The sequence below is a fragment of the Dermacentor albipictus genome, chromosome 1 (assembly GCF_038994185.2).
Source record: "Dermacentor albipictus isolate Rhodes 1998 colony chromosome 1, USDA_Dalb.pri_finalv2, whole genome shotgun sequence".
NCBI lineage: Eukaryota > Metazoa > Arthropoda > Arachnida > Ixodida > Ixodidae > Dermacentor > Dermacentor albipictus.
The window spans coordinates 75,810,043-75,823,581 of NC_091821.1; the positions used below are offsets into that span (position 1 = coordinate 75,810,043).

At 48.7% G+C, this 13,539-nt stretch overlaps 1 protein-coding gene across 2 annotated transcripts in view; it reads left to right on the forward strand.

Moving 5' to 3' along the window:
- Positions 1–13,539, forward strand: part of Adk2 (Adenosine kinase 2) — a 68,658-nt gene that overhangs the window by 33,617 nt on the left and 21,502 nt on the right. The window lies entirely within an intron of this gene.

The window sequence follows — 13,539 nt, forward strand, 5'->3', positions numbered from 1 at the left end:
ATACGAACGCGTGAGTGGAATCAACAGATGGGACCCTACGCCTATGCTAGCTAACCTGTTGTTCTACCTAATTAAGAGGCACGGCAAAGGTGTGGTACGAAAACCACGAAGAGGTGCTAACCAACTGGCACAAATGCAAAGAGAAGCTCACAGAGTTGTTTGGCAAACGAGCCGGCCGTAAAATTGCCGCAAAGCAGGAACTGGCCTCCCGTGCCCAATCCCCCACGGAGTCCTATGTCTCGTGCATCCGGGGCGTGCTGGCGCTTTGTCGTAAAGCCGATCACGACATTACAGAAGCTGAGAAGGTCGGGCACGTGCTTAAGGGCATTGCTGACGACGCGTTTAATCTGCCCATGTGCAAAAGCTGCTCTACAGTTAGTGCTATCATTAAAGAGTCCCGACAATTCGAGCAGGCCAAAAGCCGACGCGTCTTGCAACCATTCGCCAGATTTCCCAATACTGCCACAACGTCGACGTGTGAATATCAAACCGCACAGCAGCATGCATCACCATCAGAGGACGCGGTGCGAATCGTTCGACGGGAACTGGATGCGATAGCGCCCGCAGCTTTCTGTTCGCGTAGCCCTGATGAGCCATCGTTCGCCAGGAACTTGAGAACATCGGTCTACATTCTGTCTGTGCTGTCACCAACCCCAGAGCCGACGAACGCCCTTCTACTACTTTCGCTCCACCCCGACATTTCTCTCCGCGTTATCGCAACCCGACTGAGGGGAGAACTGCGGACGACCAGCCGATATGTTTCACCTGTCGCAGCATTGGTCATGTCGCCCGATAATGTCGCAACTCGTGGCCCTCAACACCTCGCACGCCGACAAACCTGAGCAGTTTTGATGGAAATGCCCGCAATGTTTCGCCCACTGCCGAGTCTAACAGCGCTGACAACTCTACTGGGAACACGTGGTGCAGTCGCTCACCATCGCCGCGCGGACACCAGTCTTGTTCACCGCAAACATGTCGCCCATCTTCCCGTTCGCCGCAGCCACGTCACCAGTCGTCCCCTGTGGCTTTTGGCCGCACTCTTTCGGAAAACTAAAAAAATTGGAGGACGCTTAAGCTTCGCCTTCAAGAGTGGGACGCGACAGCGTTCCCGTCGACCCGCCAAGGGGTATAAGACAATGCGCTACGGCACAGCAATCACTTACGATGCGCCCCGCATCGGACTTAGCGCCCACCTATCACGCGGTGAGCGTGGAGCGTTCGGCGCGGCAACGAAACGTGCGCCTGAGCGAACGAAACGAACCAAAGAACTCGGTGTCTCGGAGGGGAAACGATCTACGCCAGCCAAACGTCGTGATCGGCACGGGCAGAGAGATAGATAGTAATCTAAACCGGAAGCACGGCGAAGCGTCGTCAGGGGAGAGGGAGTCCCGCGACGCGCCTGGCAGCGGTCCCAATGCGCGCGCGGCGCGCCTCCTGTCGGGGCAGCGCCGTACATTGAGAGGAGGGGGTCTTCTGTGTTTGCCGCAAGATGGCTCTGCGTGTGCGGAAAGCGCAGAAGAAATGCAGCGGAAACGCACTTCGCAACTCGTGTAATTGTGACTTCTGTACGTTACATGTTCATAATTACCGATATACACCGCAGTATAACTTTCCACGGCTCGTTTCGAAGGCAACACCGCATTCACTAGAGGCGCGTTTGCACCGCTTGGAAGCATCGAACTCGTGGCTGAGTGGTAGCGTCTCCGTCTCACACTCCGGAGACCTGGGTTCGATTCCCACCGGGCCAATCTTGGAAGTTGCTTTTTATTTATGAAGCGCCTGCCGTGATTTATCGCTCACGGTCAACGCCGCCGACGCCGACACCCGACGCCGACGACACCGGCTTTTCTGCGACACGAGCTCCTTAACGCTATCGCGTTAATATGCAGCCCTCGAAGGTGGTGCTGTATTGCCTACTACTACAGCAAATCCTCTGTCTGTGCCCACAAAGACAAGTGTAATTAACGTTAAAATAGACGGCGTACGTGTGCAAGCACTCGTGGACACTGGAGCCCACGTATCTGTGATGAGTGCTAGCTTACGTAGACGTTTAAAGAAGGTCCTCACCCAAGCAGCTGCTCGAGTGCTTCGTGTGGCCGACGGCGGCGTGCTGGTTGTTCTTGGAATGTGTACTGCGCGTTTAAGTACAGCCGGCCGCCCTACTTCTGTTCTCTTTGCTGTGATTGACAGCTGCTCTCACGACGTTATCCTTGGATTGGACTTTTTATCCAATCATTCTGCTCTAGTCGACTGCGCAAACGGCATTCTTCAGTTAGAACTGCCTCAACTCGCCGATGCTCCGAGCACCGCATTTGTGCTCGCTTCATAATGTGCGTCTGTCACCCGAGGCAGTTACGTGACTTTGACCGCTCAGCCTCAGGTTCCTGACGGTGAATATGTGCTTCGCCCCATCGTCGATGTGCTTTTGGACCGGAACGTTGCTGTTCCGGATACGCTGGTCACGGTTACTAATAACGACGTCGTTCTACCGCTTCTGAATTTCAGCCTGCGCCCTCAAGTGCTTCCGGCCGGCATGTTCGTGGCCAGCGTTTCTAGTGGTTGCGAATTTGAAAGTCTGAATGCGAAGAGTGGCTTATTAGCGCCAATTGCAGCTGACAGCTCTGGTTCCTTAACGGATGACTTCGCGAAAATTATTGCCCCTCACCTGCGTGATGGCTTTGACTAACATGACCGACATGCGCGCCCAGCCACAACGCGGTGAATCCTTACAGTCCATCATCTCCGAAGTGCAATCTGGCCGCACCAACGGCACGTGCCGCTTGTTCGTGCTGCACGACGGCATCCTCTACCGCCGCAATAGCAACCCTGAGGGCCCTGAGTTGCTCCTTGTCCCTCCTCGTCATCTGCGATCCGTCGCTATCTAACAACTTCACGATGCACAGACGGCGGGACACCTTGGAGTTTTGTGCACATACGACTGCGTACGACGCTGGTTCTTCTGGCCGGGTCTCTACCGCTCTGTACGTCGTTATGTCGCAACTTGCGAATTGTGTCATCGCCGGAGGAAACCTCCCCTTCCACCTATCGGACGACTCCATCCAATTGAAGTTTCATCTGAATCTTTCTTTCGCGTAGGCCTTGACCTGCTTGTCCCTTTCCGACGACGACTAGAGGGAATAAGTGGAGCGCCGTCGCTACTGATTACGCGACACGCTACGCGATCACAAAGGCGTTGCCGACTAGCTGCGCAACAGACGTCGCCGATTTTCTCCTCCACGACATCATTCTCAACCGTGGTTCACCTCGACAGTTACTTGCAGACCACGGCCGCTCATTCTTGTCTCGAGTTATAGACGACCTCCTCCACTCTCGTGCCACTGAGCACAAGCTGTCCACCGCCTCACCCACAAACTAACAGTGGTACGGAACGTCTCAACCGAACACTCACAGAGATGCCCTCGATGTAAGTCTCCCACGATCGCCGCGACTACGACGCCACGCTGGCCTACGTGACATTCGCGTATAACCCGTCCCGACATGACTCCGTAGAATAGTCACCCTTTTATCTTTTGTATGGTCACGACCCCACATTGCCATTTGACACCATCCTCCCTTCTGTGCCACGTGTTGCAAATGAGTACGGTCGTGAAGTCACTGATCCCGCTCACATGGCGCGTCAAGTCGCCTGATCTCGTTTAGTAGCCTCGCAGCATATACAAAAAGAACGTTATGACCGGTGCCATCACGACGTTGAGTTCGCCCCAGGTGCTTGGGTGCTCCTTTGGTCCCCATGTCGTCGGGTCGGCCTCTCCCAGAAGCTTCTCTCTCGTTACACAGGGCCTTATGAAGTCCTGCGTCAAGTTAACGACGTCAATTACGAGATTTTACCGTTACAGTTTGATCCATCCTCAAATCCGACACCTGTTGACATCGTGCACGTTTCGCGGCTGAAGCCATACTTCGTTCGCAGTTCTTCGCTATACCATGTGCCGAGACGGCGCTTCAGCACCCGGGGCTCCTGTTACGGAAGGATAAAAGAAGAGGAAAGAAGAAGATCGCGAGACGCTGGCTGCTGCGTGTTGTTGCTGGTCAGCCATTTTTAGATACACTGACTCGGCTTGTCTATATAATGTAAATACAGCCTTTAAACGCCCAACATACCTGTAACATATCCTGAGAGCGGTCATAACTGGAACGGCAATGCATTTTTTTAGTGTAGATATTGGGGATGGATATTTCTAAAGTGGTGCTATAGTAGACTATATATAGTCTTAGGTTTTCTGTTACACATACACCACTTTCACTGCCCGTCTTATTCAGCGCCGAATTGCGCTATATGCCTCATGCGATTGTTGTATCCGTTAAGACAAATAATAATAATAATAATAATAATAATAATAATAATAATAATAATAATAAAGACCGTTGAAAGTTACCGCGTGTGTGTCAGTCTTATTTTTTTCTCATTCACCAATCCACATTTACGAACCATCTGCGATCTTACGCCACCAGAAAGCCTGCGGCGTGCCCTGGCCTCAGCAATTCAGCTGTTAGGAATAGCATGAAAACCAGGAAGCAGGAAAATGCAGCGCAGTGTTTTCCTGCTCTATCCCGCGCACTAAACATAGCACCCACCAATGAAAGCAAGGATATCGCCTTGCTATTAGAATGTTCATTTCCTGTTTTAAAGCGCACAATTCACGCTCGAAAAATTAATGTCTTGGTACACTATGTGAAATAGTGCACTAGTGAATGCACCGAGCAAAGAATAAGCAGGGCAAAAAGAAAGGCCAAAGTAGCTAAGAAAAAGAAAATGCCCTCTTCATGCAAAAGCAGCTTAACTAAACTGCGTTCTTTTTTATGTAAATGCGTTCTTTTTTTTTCTCTCTCTCTCTCTCTTTAACGGTTGTGTTTAGAAAGCTTTGATGTCATGCTGAGAAAGATATATAGGCGAAAATTACGAGTTAATCCACATTATGTATAGGCACGGATGACTCTGCCCTTTCAAGTGATCCTGGTACAAGCCACGCACTAAAAAAAATCGAATGCATGTAAAATCTCGTTCAATGTGACCCGCAACACGGTGCCCGTGGTTGAAGGGAGCCCCAAGACTGCGCGGCAACATTCTCAAAATTCGTTTAATAAATATGAGTAGTTGGGATGCTGTTTAGTTCGACAATTTTTCGTACGTCGGCGCCGCCGTGCAGTCTTGAGGGCTCTTGCTATATGAGGCCGTAGCTGACTGCCTGAGGACAATAACATTCTGGAGAAACACGTTGCAACAAAGTGAGGCATGTGTGAGGCGTGTGTCTTCTGCGAAAGTCCGGAAACTACTCCGCACATCGTAATGGAATGCCAAGACATAATGTAATGGCCAAAGAAACGTCCACCTTTCAGAAGCTCTGGGATTCGAAGCGAATGGGACCATTAACTGGTCAGCAGTCCAGATAAGCAAGAGGCGTTTAGAGTATTGGTGGGGAAGAAAGCAGGGAAGAGATTGACAGAACGGTAGTCGTTACATGCACATGTAACTTTACAAGAAGATACTTAAAAGGAAGAGGTCCGGACACTGACCAAAATGGTTTAAAATATATATTTACGTTTCGGCTCCACCCCCCCCCCCCCCCGAAAGCCTTGTTCACAATTAAACAAGCGGCAGAGCTGGCGCCCTTTTTATGTGCACTCAGAACATGGTGTCCAGACCTCTTCCTTTTAAATATGCATCATCCCGACCAGATGGGCTTCCGTCATACTTTCGACTGCATACAAGAAGATCAAGAAGAGGTAGGCAAAATGCGGGACTGCGACGCATGCATACATACAAATAATACCTGATTAGCTCAAGCATGCAGTCTAGGTGACTATTTGCCGCCGCCCCGTTTCGAACGGGTTGCCGTAGACATCACCATTGTTAAGCCGTTCATTTCTCAGACATGCAGAATAAGCAGCGTGACGCACTAAGTGTACAAGCAATTTCTCGGTTATGTCTCTGCACGCTAATTGACTACACGTGAAGCGCTCGATTGCAGAGGTAATTATCCACTAATCAGTACCCATGAATGTGGGAGCGTTGACATCGTCACCAAATATGGGGGGCGATGATGTCGCACGCCTTTTTGTCAGGTCTAAATACCTACGACAAAAGAACCCACAACGACCAGCACCTTTTACGCGGTCTATGACCTGCGCGGAGACGGAACAGCCCAGTCGTCGAAAGCTCATAGAGGCCAGCGTATTGACAGCGTAGGATTCGACAAAAACGCTCCTTTGACGAAGTGCTTGTTAATGGCCGGTGCGCGTGTCACTTGTGGGATTCTATGAAGGCGGGTCTGCGGACGACAAATTACGCAGAAACGTGACGACAGAAATTAGAGGCACCCATGCAGCGAAACGCTAAGAGCATGGGAATAGGAGAGAGAGAGCTATGATGGAAAAGACTTCCAAACGCTTGCCTGAAGTCTAAGAACTTTGCTAACAAGATTAGGCACAACCCAGAAGGTGGTTTAATATCAATTGTAACCGAATTGGTTAGGGGTATGTTGAGGCGGGCCAGCAGTTGCCACCTCCCCTTTTTTATTGTTAACTGAAGTGTCTGGAACCAATTCATTTCAGTTTATAGGCTGTAATCACTAAACTGATAGATAAGCAAGACTTCATACAATGCAACGCTGGTCTCGGCCGTAACCACTGGATGGTTGAACAGTGAAACTCGGCTAGACATAGGTAGGGACAGTTGCCCTAGGCTCTAACATAGGAAAAAGTAGCATAGTAAGGTTCTATTTACTTGTGTGTTTTTAATCAGTGTTGGTATATTTTTCATCAGGATTATTCTGCAAACCCTGCATTTGACTGCGCAAATATTTTCGCTGCAATATATATACAAGTTTATTAAATCCAACCTGCTTCCTGCTTGATCAACGCCGATTATAAATTTGAAGTGGCTTAATCAACTCCGAGAAGAAAGAACATACTTTACTGACATCATCATAATCATCATCATCATCGTCGTTGTCGTCGTCATCATGGTATCTTCAATCACGATCACCGTGTTGCAGTTGATAATGAAGGCGATTGTACATTAAAAGCTCTAAGTGCAGTTTTGAAACAACGAAGCATTACTTAATTGGCTGCCATTTTATCTATCGACATAAAGGCCAGACCTTCAATGCGAAAGTTCCAGAGGATATTGAAGATCATCCAATTTGTTTGTTTGTTTGTTTGTTACTACTCTGTATATGTAAAGTTTCCTTGGTTCTAGTCTCTCCTTTCTCCCTGGCTCTTTCCCTTCCCTCTCTTCCCGCCACCTCAACCTCACGCCGACTGCAGACCACTGTTCGGGTGTCAACGAATGTAGCCAGATTGTTACAGTGCGACCAGCAGGAATTTCCTTACTTCCCTTTTGTTCATTTTATTTCAGAAATAAACAAACTGACTAATAGTACTTCTAATACTATATTCTCGCGTTCGCGTTTACGCTGTGACGTCACATCCCAGTGAAAACGCTTCGTCCACGGTACATTTTAATTTTGTCCAAATATCCGTGCATCGTTTCGAACATAATTAGGACATCCGCCGGACGCCCAGTTTTGGATGTCTTACCAAGGACGTCTGAAGGATATTGTATTTCAACCTTTTCCGGCCCACGCACTAATAGTTGTCCCCTCCCTATAGTCCTTGTCTTTCAATTGCCTCGTGATATCATTATGTTTTCACATATGTTCCTGGAATAAAATTCAAAAAAAATTATGTTGTTTTAGGTTTGAAAAACACGGTTTGATTAGGAGGCATGCCGTAGTCCTCCGGAAATGTGAACCACCTGGGGTTCTTTAACTGCCACCTAAAACCGATGGTAGCGTTATCGCGCCCATCGAAATGCGACCGCTGTGGCCGGGATTCGATCCTGCGACCTCGCGCTCCGTAGCCGAACACCATAGTCACTATATGCAACCGCGGCGGGTGATAGAACTGAAGCTATCATATCTTCAGCGGTCCGTGTGTACGTCGTACTTTGGCGCAGTTTCTGAAGCAATTTACTTTGAAAATTTAGTTAGTTCGATATGCCACTTGTGCTTGGCGGAAGGCCTAGAAAAATGCGGAGCACTTCCGCGCGCGTGTGCATACGTGTGCACGCGAAGTAAATCTCATTCCTTGTTGGCGTTCTACTGCTATATACATCTGTCACACAACATCTGTTGCGAATGTAATAATTATTATAACAAACACCACGAAAAATGTCCTGACATGTCCGTGGAATGTACCCATCATCTCCCCATGACGTCCCTCACGCAAGGGATGTTCGTCGCAATGCGGCCAAATTATCATGCGAGGAACGCCCGCTGGACGAACTCAGCACATCCCATGAATATTCATATCCTTGCAGTGGTTGTACATAAGGACATCCAGTGGATTCCATTGCGGTCACTGAGAGTAAATGGGCAGTGCTAATTGATGGCATCTGTCCTGGACGGTTTGCTGGACGGAGTCGCGCCGTTGTGAATGCGTGCAATATGCATATATCGCTAGATCTAAATAAGATATATACGTATTGTAACGCCGCACCGGAGGAGCCTAGAAGAGGAAGAAGGAGCGGCACGAGGTGTTCGGTGACCGCGGCTGTTTTCGGGCCGTCCCATATACGTCATCTCTACCATCGCCCTTCGCACAGTAAATAAATCTGCACTGAAATAAACGAATTCGCACCGTAAATAGAGCCCGTTGCACCTTAGGCGGTGCGGGCTGGGCAATGTTATTTTTATTTCTTTTTCTAGATGCCCAAACTAATTTGTGTAAATAAATGCAACGCCACACTGGAGGAGCGTTGCAAAAGAGGCGCGGCATTACAATATTAAAAAACAATTCCCGACATACAGGCTGTGAATAAAAACCTAAGGAAAGCAACGGATAAACACGCTGACCTGAAGAAGAAAGCTGTTAGCTTATTAGGGGAGCTAAAGCTTGATAAACCCTGTGCGCGCGCTGTGAAAAATTAGGAGGGACATTTACTCAGACAGGCCTTCCTTACTGTTAAAACACTCAAAGTAGGCAATCCCTTTAGGACAATAGTATCTGAGCATGAAACCTGGCAGTATTTGGTATCTGGATACCTGCAAAACCACTTCTCTTCACTATGCATCTAGGATCCCTTTCGTGTAAAGAACTCTGGTGACGTCATCCATGCAGTTATCCATCCATGCGCTTCTTGTCCCGCATCTGTGTGCTTACGTAGAGAGAGAACTTACGTAGAGGACTTATTCTACCCTTTGGAGAATGACACTTTGATGAGGTTTGTGCAAGACTGCATACAGAACAACAATGATGAATGGTGTTTCCAAGAAAAATGTGATGTTTCCGTGGGGTCCTTTTTGGAACTGCTGTCCGCGTATTTATCCTCGACGCTGGTCGCTTGGTGTGATGAAGTTTATACCGAGAGATCGCGAGTTTGTACAGGTTCCCCGCATTGCGCCAATACTTAGTAAAATTTACCTGAGTAGGATTGATCGTGATGTTGTGGGTGTTTGGGAAGGTGCTATGCTAAAAACGCTGCGTTATGTTGACGACTATCTTGTTTTTGTTCAAGCGAACGGCTGCGTCAGTACCAGAGTGAATGTGCTCAAGATATTTAGGGAGAACGAGTGTGGTCTGAACTTCATCTTTCAAGTATCTAGGGAGAAGAGTATTCAGTTTTCGTATCTAATATCCTAACTGGGTGTGAGCATGCTTGTTTGGTGTTCGCCGAGGTCTGTGAAGTTCGTTCTGGATTTCCGTTCTGGTCACTCGAAGCTAGTGAAGAACGGTACTGACACATCTTGTTTAGAAGCCGCGTTGCGCGAGCCTTATGCCCGCATAGAATGATCGAAGCTTTTTTCTAATCAACTCAACATGCTTAAGCAGTCAAGTTATCCAATAAGTACTTTAGCCTCACTCAGGGAAATATTACTGAGAAAGTTAAAATTGGAAGCAAAAGGTGTTGTGACAAGAGAGGTCAACGCTAATGATAAGCCATTCGCGAGTATTACATATCTGCACACCTTGTCTCACCGCATAAAAAAGGTGGGCAGTAGATTCGGCGAAAATGTCTTCTCGAGAAGAAACAAGTTGGGCCGCATCTGCGCAGTGGAAGCAAGAAAGGTTGAAGGTAATACACACAGGTGGAGTGATTGTGATGTTAAACACTGTGATGGGTTAGTTGAGTGTGGAAAGCGAGTAGTGTATCACATTCCCCTATCCTGCGGGAACGGGTACATTGGCCAAAGGACAATGTTTGAATAACCGATTGACGTACCACAGAGATTCTTTGAAAGGGCAGCCGTTGTCTAATCTGTGCCTACATTGCAAAGAATGTAAGTGCAAACCTTTGCTAAATAAAACCAAGGCGCTATCAAAACACAAAGATAGCATAGCGAGGGAAATTGCTGAAGCATTCTTTATTCATAAGTCTGGTGACATGCACGTTGCGAGGCCATCGGGTGTCTGCACGAACTAGAAATTGATTATTTAACCACTAATCTTTAAGCTGTTGCTCGTGTTTGTGCCAGGGTATATATTTTGTACGTTTTTCAGGATAAACCGTTGGTGCCAGTCCGCGCTCGTTCATGTTTTTCTGTCTCGTCGCTGGTCATTTGCGCTATTCTTCCCTGATTACCCCAAACCTTTGTTTTGCATACTGTGGATACCAAAAACTCCCACCACAAGAAAACCCAGCGGGCGCGTGAGAGACAGAGAGTGCGAGGGATTCATAATTTATGTGTGTGTGTTCAGTCTACAAGACTGGCTTTGTGTCCTTATTTCGTCTCAATATGCGTTCACTCAATTCACTCAATTAGAGAGGAGACAGCGCGGCTACGGCGTTACGCTGCTGAGCACGAGGTCGCGGGTTCAATCGCGGCCGCAGCAGCCGCATATTCCAAAGGGGGCACAATCCAAAAACATTCGTGTACTGTGCAATGGCTTCACTATTAAAAAAACTGGCTGTGGCTTAGCTAAGGTTAAGCCCAGGATGCGAAGCATACTAGCCTTTATTGTAACGCGACAGCGTTAAGGAGCTCGTGTCGCAGAAAAGCCGGTGTCGTCGGCGTCGGCTCAGGCGTGCGTCGCTTGCTCAGGCGCACATTTCGTAGTCGCGCCGAACGCTGCGTTGCTCGACGCTCACCGCGTCCGATGCGGGGCGCGTAGTCGCTGCGCCGTAGCAAAGCCACCTAGAAACAGTCTCTGTAGCACGCCGCAACCTTCGCTTCTCATTCCAACGAGCAGCTCTGTCTCCAGGAGGCATCTCACCTCGTGAGTGTCTAGCAGAGGCAAGCGCAGCTGCTTATATACCGCCGCGACGCCGCGAGCGACGGCGCGAGTTGGAGCCCCGTTTCTCCTCTGTCGTGACGTCACGGTGTCACGTGGTATTGAAGGCGACACCGCCGCGCCTGAGGAGCTGGGTTGAGCTCTAGTAATATGCTTCGCATAAATAACCCAGGTGGTCAAATTAATCCGGAGTCTCGTAATCATCTCGTGGGTTTGAGCCGTAAAACTCAGAATTTGGGGAGAGGAGACAGCGACATAACGGAGCAGATATATATAAATATATATATATATATATATATATATATATATATATATATATATATATATATATATATATATATATATATATATATATATATATATATATATATATATTTATTTATTTATTTATTTATTTATTTATATCAGAATTTATTGTTAGAAGTTGGGTCAAACTACAAGTATTTAGTATGCAGGAGGAGGTCCCATAGTCAAAGATTGTATCGGGACATCCTGTACAAGAATAGTTATGATAACTGACATCTCAAAGCAACAGTAGCATATAATAAGGTATTATACAAGCAACAGGAAATGAACGTTAACAGTGCAAAATAGAGAATTCATTACAACTAATAACAAGGTTTAGCTTATCTCACGGTAACATAAAGAATTGTATGTGAAGAAAATACCAGCAGTTTATTTACAAGGACAAAAACAGAATCAAACAGAAAAGCAAGACGCAAAAAAGGTGCTAAATACCTAGTTATATCGTAGTTGTAGGTCTTATTATCAATCACATATGGCAACTCCCCCTCCCCCATTAATTATATTACTTTACGAGTTCTCCCGACCTTAAGGGTAAAGTGGCAACGCTGCTTTTGTGCTTCCAAAGATCGTTACAGGGCCCCAGGAAGCCCGGGATGATGCAAGCGGCGGAAGCTGAAATTTATTTTGGCTGAAACTGCCCAGCGGTAGGAGTCTCCTCTCAAGCAATGCATTAGGGTGCCTCGATGTCCTCCTTGCTTGTCGCTCCGTGGAGCGGCGGGCGAGGAGGACATTGAGGCATCTGCGGGTGACGCGTCCCGTAGGCTCGCACAGCGTTGTGGGGCCGGCAGTCCGCCGTCTGTACGATACTTGCTGGCCACGCAAGGAATACGCAATAAAAAAAATTGCAGTAGAACCCACATCACGATGCCTGCCGACGATAATGCGTTAGCATTGAATTTTCAAGCGAAGCTTGTATTGACTCAAGTTTCGGTGGCGATGTAGTCACTCAAAAAACCCAGTTGCTCCCAGAGCTGAGCAGCTGCGGGAAAGGGCGGTTTGCTGAGTTGACAGCTGCATAGGCGCTGGAGCGTGAGTCATTGGCAAGAATTCAGCTACATAGGCGCGCACTCACGCCACGCGCGCAACCAATCAGAGCCGTTTCGCTGCCGCCGGGGAAGGAAGGGCACGAAAGGTTCTCGCGCACGCTGCGCCAGCTCCGTGTCCGTTCCGTTCTCGGAAAACGGATGGGGCGGCCACGCTTAACGCGTGGCCGTCCCAACCCCCGAGGAACTGGCAGCCTTTGACAAGTGGCGGCGAGAACTCGCCTGGGAAAGAGCTCGCCGTCGGGGTGCCGATCCAGCCGTTAGAGCCGCCCGAGCCCAGGCAATCCGACAGCAACAAGATGATACCGAGCTGAGGGAGCGGGAGGCCGAAGAAATTTCGCACCGTTACCTGTGGGTCACGTAACCATGACGAAGGTCCGGAGCACACAGGACAAGCTTCCCTTACCCACATTTTCCGGTAGGGGAAGGGTTGGTCATTTTTATAGCGACACAACGTATTGCCCACGTCGAAGCGAGGTACGTATGAGGCATGTACTGCAGCGAGACTCCTCTTTCGCGCTTCCCTAAGAGCCCTCGGTGCCATCTAGCGCTGCCGCCGCGAAGCCTGCACTTGGCCTCCCAAATGCATGGTGCGCCAGTGCGTGCGAACGTTGGGAAACGCATCATGCGGCAACTGCTGCTCTCTCGCGCTTCTTTTTAGACGCTGCGCCATCTAGTGCCATTGCCAGCAACTGTGTACTTTGCGCTGTCGCGCGCGCCTATCCTGAAGCGATCTGCAGACGTCTCATACCTTTGTGTGTGCTGTTTTCTCGCCCCTGTTTGCGTCGAAGCGATAGACAGCATGCAGGTCACTTCGCTCGCTGCTGCTGCCGCGCTTGCGCAATCCGGTGTTTTGACAGCGAGTGTTCGCGGTCATCGAGTGTGATGTGTTCATGTTTGCCTGTGCGCGCTGACACCATGCTTGTTAATTCATTTA